At 49.8% G+C, this 11,371-nt stretch overlaps 3 pseudogenes; all 3 read right to left on the bottom strand.

The window, feature by feature from the left end:
* Nucleotides 1–8,245: 8,245 nt before the first annotated feature.
* On the bottom strand, nucleotides 8,246–8,364 carry LOC143949846 (5S ribosomal RNA; annotated as a pseudogene).
* A 313-nt stretch (nucleotides 8,365–8,677) lies between these two features.
* LOC143949702 (5S ribosomal RNA) lies at nucleotides 8,678–8,796 on the bottom strand (annotated as a pseudogene).
* A 101-nt stretch (nucleotides 8,797–8,897) lies between these two features.
* LOC143950852 (5S ribosomal RNA) lies at nucleotides 8,898–9,016 on the bottom strand (annotated as a pseudogene).
* Nucleotides 9,017–11,371: the final 2,355 nt, after the last annotated feature.

The raw sequence follows: 11,371 nt of genomic DNA on the forward strand, positions 1-11,371 counted from the left end.
GAAGGGTGGCGGTCAATTCTTCCATCCGGAGAATATGATTGACTTTGGAATACCACAGCACCTTGGATGGGGGCTGAGGCTGCCTCCACAGTGTAGGCCCGGGCGGCGTTCAGGAGTTGCATCGTGAGGGTTTTTTTGTATTTTCGAACAGGCTGTTCGGTCAAGTGTAGAAGGCACGCTGCTGGGTTGTCTGCGATATCTACATTTCTGAGAGTTTTTATCGTCCCGGTCACCTCCACCCAAAAGTTCCTGAAGGCCGGGCATGCCCAGAAAATGTGTCCCATGGTCCCCGTATCTGAATTGCACCTCCAACAAACATCCGGGATCGATCTATTCATTTTATTCAGAAGGTATGGGACTCTATACCAGCGTGAGACTATCTTGTATCCTGATTCTTGATATTGGTTTGCGACGGAAGCTTTATGTACTAATGTCAGGATCTTCCCTATCTGTTGTGGGCTAAATGTGATGCCAAAGTCCCTCTCCCATTTGTCGATAAATGGTGGGGTCGACTCCTCCTTCTGACTACTTAATAGGTTGTACAGGAGGGAGAGGGTGTGTCGCACAGGTTCCTTTTTGTGACAGATGGATTCATAGGGCGTCAGGTCTCTAGGAGTGTAGGGGGCCCTTTGTATGGCCAGAAGAAAGTGACGAAGTTGATAAGCACTAAACAAGTCAAGCGGAGGGTCAGAAAGCTCAGCGTCAGTTTGTGTGGTCGGGAGCCCTCCCGAGGGCCACACCTCTCCCAGACACTGTTTCCCCACCACTGTCAACTGTCGCAGTTTCTTGTTGGTAAATCCCGGTGGGAAGTCTGGATTACCTATAACCGGAGTCATTGGTGACGGCAGGGGAGCAATGGGTGTGCAGCGGAACAACCTCCGCACAACAGCCAACGTAGCTCCCACTACGGGGTGATCTCTGAGGTCTTTTGGTAGGGAGGACAGGAGCCACGGGGAGGTCAATAGGGGAATGGATCCATCCTCAATCTCCATCTCCACCCACTGCTTGTGTGGGCCATTACAATGCCAATCAACGACTCTCGCTAGCAGAGTCATTCTGTAGTATTGTCTCAGATCTGGGAGACCCAGACCCCCCTTGTCCTTTGGTCTGGCAAGCAATTGCAAACGGGCTCTGGGCGGTTTGCGCGCCCAAATAAAGTCCCGGAGCAGCACCTGCAGTTGTCTGAAAATAATTGGGGGTAACCGGATCGGTAATGTCTGGAACAAGTATAAGATCCGCGGGAGGGCCATCATTTTGAATGCATTACAGTGCCCGAACCAGGTCAGTGTTAAAGCATGCCAGTTTCCCAAATCAGATTTCAGTCTATTCAGGAGAGGGACAAAATTAAGCGGGTACAATTGCGCCAAATCCGCTGCGATGTCAACGCCCAGGTAACGTGTAGATTTTTCAGCTCAGTAGAATGGAAAAGCGGAGCGTAGCCTCTTGGCCTCACCATCCGGGACCGATATATTCAATACAGCCGACGGTGCAATTGATTTTATAGTTTGATAGGCTGCCGTATCGCCGGAAAGCCGCGAGTATATTGGGAAGCGAAATGTGTGGATTGGAGAGGAAAAAAATTAGATCGTCAGCGTACGCCGCAATTTTGTGGTGTGCCGAGGGTTTGGATATGCCAGTAATATTCGGGTCATTCCGAACGTGACACATAAGTGGTTCCAGTGTCAGAATAAAAATTAGGGGAGACAGAGGGCACCCCTGCCTCGTCCCATTAGTGATGGGGAAAGAGTCCGAGCACTCTGAAAGCACCCAATCTCGTCTGATCTTGGAGGCTAAGAAGAGTCAGGCCTGGTTAGTACCTGGATGGGAGACCACCTGGGAATACCAGTTATTGTAGGCTTCTTTTTATGTTGTTGGCGTTGATTCGTTTTTTTTTTTTTTTCGCTTGTTTCCCAAGGTGACCATCTTGGCATTTGTCAAGAGGGTTGAGAGTGCCACTTTGGGGCGTCTGAGTGATACCTAGTGTGCTGTACTGGAAGGGCTTGACATTCCCGCATATGTGTCCCCTCCCCCTGGTTGCGCCCCTCGTCCCCCCCTCTGGCTCCCACCTACTCTTTGCCGACATTGCCTTCTGCAGCTTTCGGGGACCCTGGATAAATTATTTATTGAGCCTATTGGTACGAGACACTGCTTCCCTCCAGGGTGACTCTGGACCCCCCTGGAGGATTTATCCCTAATGCCCCGTACACACGAGAGGGATTAAGTCTGACAGACCTCCAAAGGAGTTCCACCGGAGTTCCGCCGGAGTTCCGACGGAGTTCTGGCGGACTTTTCGACCGAACGGACTTGACCACACACCATCACACCAAACTCCGACGGAGTCGAACGTGATGACGTACGACTGGATTCGACGTAGGAAGTTCCTAGACAGTAGCCAATAGCTGCCCTAGCGTCGGTTTTAGTCCGTCGGAGTAGCACACACACGAGCGGATTTTTCAAAGGGGACCGGGTCCGGCGGAGTTCCGTCGGGAAAATTTAAAGCATGCTTCATTTCTAAAGTCCGTCAGACTTTAGCTTCGCTAAAGTCCGTTGCAGCCCACACACGATCAGATAGTCCGCCGGACTCAGTCCGTCGGAGTTTGGATGTCGAAAAGTCCGCTCGTGTGTACGGGGCATTACTGTTTGGGCGGTACAAGCCTCCCTCTGGATGCTCTACACAGCCCCCGATGGCGATGCAGGAGAGACACTAATTGGCGGGCCCCAGGACTGCTGCTCGGGTGAAGTCTCCCGTTGGATGGAGGGATGGTGGCCCCAGCCCCTTGCCTGCCGGATTTTCTATGCATCGACCAGGGCTGCTCCTCTTTCATCTTGATGTGGTGACCATGGAGGGGAGGAGTTGAAATCTATGGGGTCCGGGTGTTTGCTGGTGGGAGTGCGCTAAAGGACTTGACATTTACGCATTTTTGTCCCCTCTCCCCTGTTTCCCCCCTCCCTTCCCCCCTTCCCACCCTTCCCTTCCCTCCTTTCCCTCCCCCTTTCCCCCCTTCCACTCCCCCTTTCCCCCCTTCCCTGCCCCTTTTCCCCCCGGGGCGTGGACGGGAGAGAGGGGGTAAGGAGAGGACAATCTGCCAAAGGGAGAAATGCATTTGTTCGGGGACTGCATGTACTTTAGGGGTATGGGACGGGGGGTGGTGGATCCCATTCTGTAAAGCCTTTTCTGTTGTGACGGGCTCCCTCGTGCATGCCTACGTTTAGGGCGAGCCGAGGAGACCCCTCAGTGCTGACAGTTATATGCCTTACCTCTGTTTTGGTTATACTATTGTTTTTGGGTTCTATGATGTTACTGATTGTCTTTTATTTGCATACCGGTATCAGACGTGACATTTACCACTGCCGAGACTGGGGGGACTAGGATTCGGGGGCTCCCTCTCCGACCTGTCTACCCACCAACCCAAGTAGGACAGCGCTTTAAACCCAGTGTACATCTGGTAAGCGCTATAGCATAATTGTGCTGTTTTAGTATACCCTTCCTGTACTGTTGAGTGCGGACAACCCTTAATTTCCCTCTCCCCCTGGGGTTGAGGTGCCCGGCCTCTTTTTCCCTTTACCTTTCCTTCCATTTGCCCTTCCTTTCTCCCCCTTAGTTCCCGCCATGCATTACCTACCCAAAACCTACCTTGGTTCAACTTTCTTTGCTTTTCTCTGACGTCCCCCTCCCCCTCCCCGAGGAGCGATGGCAGACTCAGTCAAGGTCACCTCTCTAAACGTTAAGGGACTGAACTCCCCTGAAAAACGGTGGATCCTCCTGTGAGAACTGAAGACTTCCTGTACTGATGTGGCCTTTATACAAGAAACACATTTTAAAAATACTAGCCTCCCCTTTCTATGGTCGAGATCCTTCCCTAAGGTCTACCATTCTACTAACCCCTCCTCTAAGACCAAGGGAGTCTCCATTCTGATCTCTAGCAGGCTCCCCTGGGTTCTCCAGGATTCTCTGGTGGACCCTGGGGGCCGATATCTTTTTCTTAGGGGCCACATTGGAGAGCGCCTTTTTACATTTGCCACTGTGTACGCTCCCAATGATCACCAAGACACGTTCCTCAGAACTACCCTGCACAGATTATGTGACTTTCGGGAGGGCCAGTTGATATTAGGTGGGGACTTTAATGTCCCCTTTCGCCATCGGTTGGCACTTCTGCCTCTTGCTCCTCGCTCCTCATTTCCTCTAGAAATCGGATTACTAAGTGTTTACTGAATGACCAATTAGTTGATGTCTGGCGTCTGCAACACTCTGGGGAAAGGGACTACTCTTTTTGCTCTTCCCCTCACAAATCATACTTGAGGATAGACTTCTTCTTGATTCCACATGACCAACTGCACTTGGTGAGCTCTTCCTCCATCGGCCATATTACTTGGTCCGACCACGCTCCTGTAGCCCTTACCTACACCCTCTCTAGGAACCCCTCACCTAGGTCTCTATTCTGGCACCTTAATGAGAGCCTCCTCCAGATACCGGAAGTTTTAGCAGATGTGACCAGGGAATTGGACCTTTATTTCCAAGAAAACTAAACGCAGGACTGTGGCCCAGGGATAATTTGGGAGGCTCACAAGTCAGTACTCCGCAGGGTACTTATCAGGCACGGGGCGCGCATCAAACGAACACGAAAGGAACAGCTTGCTAATCTGTTTCGTGAACTTGCCTCTGTGGAAGCGAAACATAAACATACCCCCTCATGGACCTTAGAGATTGAATTGGGGACACTCCGTACCCATATTGCTGACCTACTCCATTATAAAGCGAAAGCTGCACTCCAGTTTTGTTGTAAACTGACGTAGGAGTCAGGGGACAAATGCGGAAAAATCTTAGCCAGGTCGGTAAAGGAGTTTAAATCTGGCTCTTACATACCACAGTTGATAGATGAGAATGGCCAGAGGGCCTCTACCCCAACCCAAATAGCCGAAGTCTTTGAAAAATGTTACTCTGATCTCTACAACCTGCCCGATTCAGGGTCTGGACAGGACAATATAGACAGATATGTAACCGGTTCTGGTCTACCAACCCTCTCATCGGAATCACGGGAGTACTTGGAGGACCCGATCACACTGGAAGAAGTCCAGACGGCCGTGGGACCTCCGAAGGTGGGTAAGGCTCCGGGCCCTGACGGATATACCGCACAATACTTTAAGACCTTCCTCCCTATTCTCGGCCCGCGCTTGGTGAATTTATTTAATACTCTGAGCTCGAATGGGGATTTTCCTGAGGATACCCTTAGAGCCCACATCTCGTTGATACCTAAGGAGGGCAAAGACCCGGGCCTATGTGGGAGCTACAGACCCATTTCCCTCCTAAATTCGGTCCTAAAACTATTCTCTAAAATCCTCGCCACGTGATTGGCACATCACTTGCAGTCCCTTATACATATTGACCAGTTAGGTTTTATTCCCACCAGGGAAGATAGGGACAACACCATTAAGGTGCTTACCCTGATCCATAAAGCAAAGTCATCTGGGACCCCTTGTCTTTTCATGAGTACTGATGCCGAGAAGGCTTTTGATCGGGTCAAATGGACATTAATGTTCTCGGTCCTTCGCCATATAGGTCTGAGTGAACGGATGCTGGCATGGATAAGTAAGATATACTCACGCCCTTCAGCTCAAGTCAAAGCGAATGGGGTTCTCTCATCTCCCCTTGACATTGGGAATGGGACCAGACAGGGTGGCCCCCGGTCGCCCCTATTATTCGCACTGTCATTGGAACCCTTTCTCTCCACAATTCGACAAAACTCAGACATAACGGGACTCCAAATGGGTACTATTGAGTGCAAGATATCTGCCTACGCGGATGACATGCTGTTCTCGCTGACGAATCCCAGAGTTTCCTTGCCAAATCTCCTTCGGGAATTCCAGATATACGGGATACTTCTTGAAATCAAAGGCCATGGGGTTTGCAGTCCCCCCGCAAACGTTAATAGACTTGCAGTCCAATTTTCGATTTAAATGGACCCATACAGCCCTTAAGTACTTAGGTACTTACATTCCACCGGACATCGCGCGTACGTTTATGTTGAACTTCCCCCCACCCTTTGTCACTAAGATCCGCAGTTTGCTTCACGGGTGGCATTCTGGCCTCCATTCCTGGTTCAGGAGATGCAATCTCATTAAAATGAACATACTCCCTAAATTTACTTATCTTTTCAAAGCTCTCCCGATCCAGATTCAAGTCCTGTTTTTTAAGCAAGCTCAATCCTTGCTCACTCAATTTAACTGGGCCCACAAAAATCCCAGACTTAAGCGGTCACAGCTGACATTGTCTAAACAACAGGGAGGGTTGGTTCTCCCTGACTTGCGATGCTACTACCTGGCCTCCCATCTGGGGCATGTATTGGACTGGAATCGAAACAAACTTTCTAAGCTCACTCCCGAATTCCGCTAAGAAGCACCATGTGGTGCTATAAGTATTTACCCACAGAATTTATGTCACATCCCACTATAGGGGCTTAGTTGAAAGTCAGTCACCTGATCGCTACCCAAAACACACTCACGTCTTTGACTTCCCCCCTATTCCCTATACGTGGCCATCCAACCTTTGAACTGGGGGCCCACTTAGAAATTCCAACCTAGACAATGCGTCTAAATTCGTCATTGATGGAAAATGGCCTTCTTTCTCAACCCTAACAGATCCGACAGGGCTTTTCCAACTGCCTTTTTGGAGAGCATCGCAACGACATAATTTTCTCCATTCCATCCCCAATCCTCAAACGTTCGCCCGCCCTCAGACGGAGTTTGAGACTCTATGCAGGAGCGAAGGCCCTTTGGCCCACATTCTCTCTCAAACAGATTACCCACACTTAACCTGTCTGTCCAACTGGGAAAAGGACCTTAATTGCTCATTTTCTCCAGCACAGAGACAACGCATTATCACTTTGGCTCTCAAAATGTCGCTGTGCACGAAGATACAGGAGACAAATTTTAAACTTCTCACCAGGTGGTATTTGACACCATCAAAGCTGCAGAAATGTTTCCACTCTTCCTCGAACATATGCTGGAGGTGTGGAGAAGAAGAGGGCACGTTGCTGCACATTTTTTGGTCCTGCCCCAGCTTGGTGGACTTCTGGACAGAGATCCGATGCATAACACAAAAATTCACAGACTTTTCCATCCAGGAAGAGGCTGCATTCTTTCTCTTGCACCATTCACAGATTCCCATTAAGAAGTACAAAAAAAAAAATTTTGCGGCATGTGATAAATGCGGCGAAATCCTGCATCCCTCTCTATTGGAAAAAATGTTCCCCCCCTTTCATTACTCACTGGCTTAGGAAAATAGAGGACATTAAAAAAAATGGAGGACTTGATCCTCACATCACAAGGTAAACAAGAATTTTTTAAACAAACCTGAGACATCTGGAATACCTTTATATTCTCGCTGGAAGGATGTCGCCTGCTATCGCCTTAGTGCTCTGAGCTTTCCTTGACTGGCCCCTTGGACAGTGGCTGCCATCGTGTCTCGTCCCCTCTTCTCCTTTTCTGATCTTTCAACCCTTCTCTTTTCTGCCTTCCTCCCCTATCTCTCACCCCCTCCACCCCCTCTCTCTTTTGGAAAGAGTGGAAAATTGGGAATGACGGCCCCACACCCCCCTCTGGATGGATTATGCCGGAGGGACCTGGGGTTTGTGTGACCCTGGATCTTGGTACAGTACTTTATCCGTGCCTCGAATCATTGTGATTGATGGAAGGCGGACTGTTCGCCCAACTTTGTCCGTCCAACAGTTTCGGCAAACAGTCCGCTCAAACTTAGCATGGACGGACATGGCCACACACGACGGACGAACAGTTTGCTGAAACCGTGCGCGATGACGTGAACGGCACGCACGACGGGACGAAAAATACGACGTCCTATACACTGCATTATAGCTTTCGGCGTGAAAATCCTTTCTGAGCATGCGCGCAACTTTGTTTGACGAACAAGCCTACACACGAGGGGACTGTTCGCTGAAACAAGGTTTCAGCGGACAGTTTTACGGAATTTCCGAAAAACCTTGTCCGTCCAACTGTCCGCTGAAACTGTCCGCTGAAAGCCCACACACGAGCGGACTGTCCGCCCAAACACTGTTCAGCGGACAAAGTTGGGCGAACAGTCCGCGCGTGTGTACGCGGCCTCACAGTTGCGAATATACCTGTATCAAGTATTGTTCAGCTGCTTTTTGCTCTGTATTTCTCTGTTGCATTATGTACTCGGGGGACCGTCTTCCCCTATTTGGAGAAAAAATTATATTTGAAAAAAAAAAGAAGCCTACGACACCTGGTATTCCCAGGCGGTCTCCCATCCAGGCATTAACCAGGCCCGACCCTGCTTAGCCTCCAAGATCAGACGAGATGGAACAGATTCAGGGTGATGTGGCCGTAGCCAATATCTTCAGGCACTCTCAACTCTCTTGACAAACACCAAGATGGTCACCTTGGAAACAAGCGGAAAAAACTAGGTCAACGGCAACAACATAAAATGAAGCCTACGGTATCTGTAAAACCCAGGCGGTCTCCCATGCAGGTACTAAACTGGTCCCAACCCTGCTTAGCCTCTGAGATCAGATGAGATTGGGCTCTTTCAGGGTGGTGTGGCCGTAGGAGATTTCTTCAGGCACTCTCAACCTTGACTAACGCCAATATGGTCACCTTGGGAAACAAACAACAAAATCAAGTCAATGCCAACAACATGAGAAGAAGTCTACAGCACCTAGTATTCCCAGGTGGTCTCCCATCCAGGTATTAACAAGGCCCGATCCTGTTTAGTCTCTGAGATCAGACGAGATCTGGTGCTTTCAGGGTTATGTGGCCATAGGCGAGCTCTTCAGGCACTCTCAACCCTCTTGACAAACACCAAGATGGTCACCTTGGTAAACAAACACAAAAAAAAACAAGTCAACGCCAGCAACATAAAAAGAAGCCTTCAACACCTAGAATTCCCAGATGGTCTCCCATCCAGGTATTAACAAGGCCTGACCCTGTTTAGTCTCTGAGATCAGACGAGATCTGGTGCTTTCAGGGTTATGTGGCCATAGGCGAGCTCTTCAGGCACTCTCAACCCTCTTGACAAATGCCAAGATAGTCACCTTGGGAAACAAGCGAAAAAAAAAACAGGTCAATGTCAACAACATAAAAAGAAGACTACGGCACCTGGTATTCCAAAGCCATCTCCCATCCAGGGACTAACTAGGCCCAACCCTTCTTAGCCTCAGAGATGAGAAGAGATAGGGCTCTTTCAGGGTGATGCTGCTGTAAGCGAACTCTTTGGGCACTCTCAACCCTCTTGACAAATGCCAAGATGGTCACCTTGGGAAACAAGCGAAAAAAAAAAAATGAATCAACGTCAACAACATAAAAAGACGCGGAGAAGGCCTTTGACAGGGTGGCCTGGCACTTTATGCAGGCCACCCTGGAACATATAGGTCTTGGCCCCAACATGATGAGCTGGGTAATGTCGCTTTACTCTACGCCGTCGGCAGCGGTACGGGTGAACGAGTGGTGCTCGGACTCTTTCCCCATCACTAATGGGACGAGGCAGGGGTGCCCTCTGTCTCCCCTCATTTTTATTCTGACACTGGAACCACTTATGTGTCACGTTCGGAATGACCCGAATATTACTGGCATATCCAAACCCTCGGCACACCACAAAATTGCGGCGTACGCTGACGATCTAATTTTTTTCGTCTCCAATCCACACATTTCGCTTCCCAATATACTCGCGGCTCTCCGGCGATACGGCAGCCTATCAAACTATAAAATCAATTGCACCGTCGGCTGTATTGAATATATCGGTCCCGGATGGTGAGGCCAAGAGGCTACGCTCCGCTTTTCCATTCTACTGAGCTGAAAAATCTATACGTTACCTGGGCGTTGACATCGCAGCGGATTTGGCGCAATTGTACCCGCTTAATTTTGTCCCTCTCCTGAATAGACTGAAATCTGATTTGGGAAACTGGCATGCTTTAACACTGACCTGGTTCGGGCGCTGTAATGCATTCAAAATGATGGCCCTCCCGCGGATCTTATACTTGTTCCAGACATTACCGATCCGGTTACCCCCAATTTTTTTCAGACAACTGCAGGTGCTACTCCGGGACTTTATTTGGGCGCGCAAACCGCCCAGAGCCCGTTTGCAATTGCTTGCCAGACCAAAGGACAAGGGGGGTCTGGGTCTCCCAGATCTGAGACAATACTACAGAGCGACTCTGCTAGCGAGAGTCGTTGATTGGCATTGTAATGGCCCACACAAGCAGTGGGTGGAGATGGAGATTGAGGATGGATCCATTCCCCTATTGACCTCCCCGTGGCTCCTGTCCTCCCTACCAAAAGACCTCAGAGATCACCCCGTAGTGGGAGCTACGTTGGCTGTTGTGCGGAGGTTGTTCCGCTGCACACACATTGCTCCCCTGCCGTCACCAATGACTCCGGTTATAGGTAATCCAGACTTCCCACCGGGATTTACCAACAAGAAACTGCGAAAGTTGACAGTGATGGGGAAACAGCGTCTGGGAGAGGTGTGGCCCTCGGGAGGGCTCCCGACCACGCAAACTGTCGCCGAGCTTTCTGACCCTCCGCTTGACTTGTTTAGTGCTTATCAACTTCGTCACTTTCTTCTGGCCATACAAAGGGCCCCCTACACTCCTAGAGACCTGACACCCTATGAATCCATCTGTCACAAAAAGGAACCTGTGCGACACACCCTCTCCCTCCTGTACAACCTATTAAGTAGTCAGGAGGTGGAATCGACCCCACCATTTATCCACAAATGGGAGAGGGACTTTGGCATCACATTTACCCCACAACAGATAGGGAAGATCCTGACATTAGTACATAAAGCTTCCATCGCAAACCAATATCAAGAATCAGGATACCAGATAGTCTCACGCTGGTATAGAGTCCCATACCTTCTGAATAAAATGGATAGATCGATCCTGGATGTTTGTTGGAGGTGAAATTCAGATACGGGGACCATGGGACACCTTTTCTGGGCATGCCCGGCCTTGAGGAACTTTTGGGTTCCCAGCAGCGTGCCTTATACACTTGACCAAAACAGCCTGTTCGAAAATACAAAAAAACCCTCACGATGCCACTCCTGAATGCCGCCCGGGCCTGCATTCCCGCACTGTGGAGGCAGCCTCAGCCCCCATCCAAGGTGCTGTGGTATTCCAAAGTCAATCATATTCTCCGGATGGAAGAATTGACTGCCACCCTTCACAACACTGAAGAGGCATTTAGTGTTACATGGAGGCCCTGGAGGTATTTTACTGGTACTCGAGACTACATTCGGGAGGTGAGCAGTGCCTCTGTCCCAGAAAACGACTGAACATCTAACGTTTACCTACGTAGGCCATGTCTGCCCTGGGTGGAATTCCCCCCCCCTCCCTTTTTGTCT

This window comes from Lithobates pipiens, unplaced genomic scaffold (genome assembly GCF_037356315.1).
Source record: "Lithobates pipiens isolate NorthernLeopardFrog02 unplaced genomic scaffold, aLitPip1_a1.2 Scaffold_10, whole genome shotgun sequence".
Classification (NCBI taxonomy): domain Eukaryota; kingdom Metazoa; phylum Chordata; class Amphibia; order Anura; family Ranidae; genus Lithobates; species Lithobates pipiens.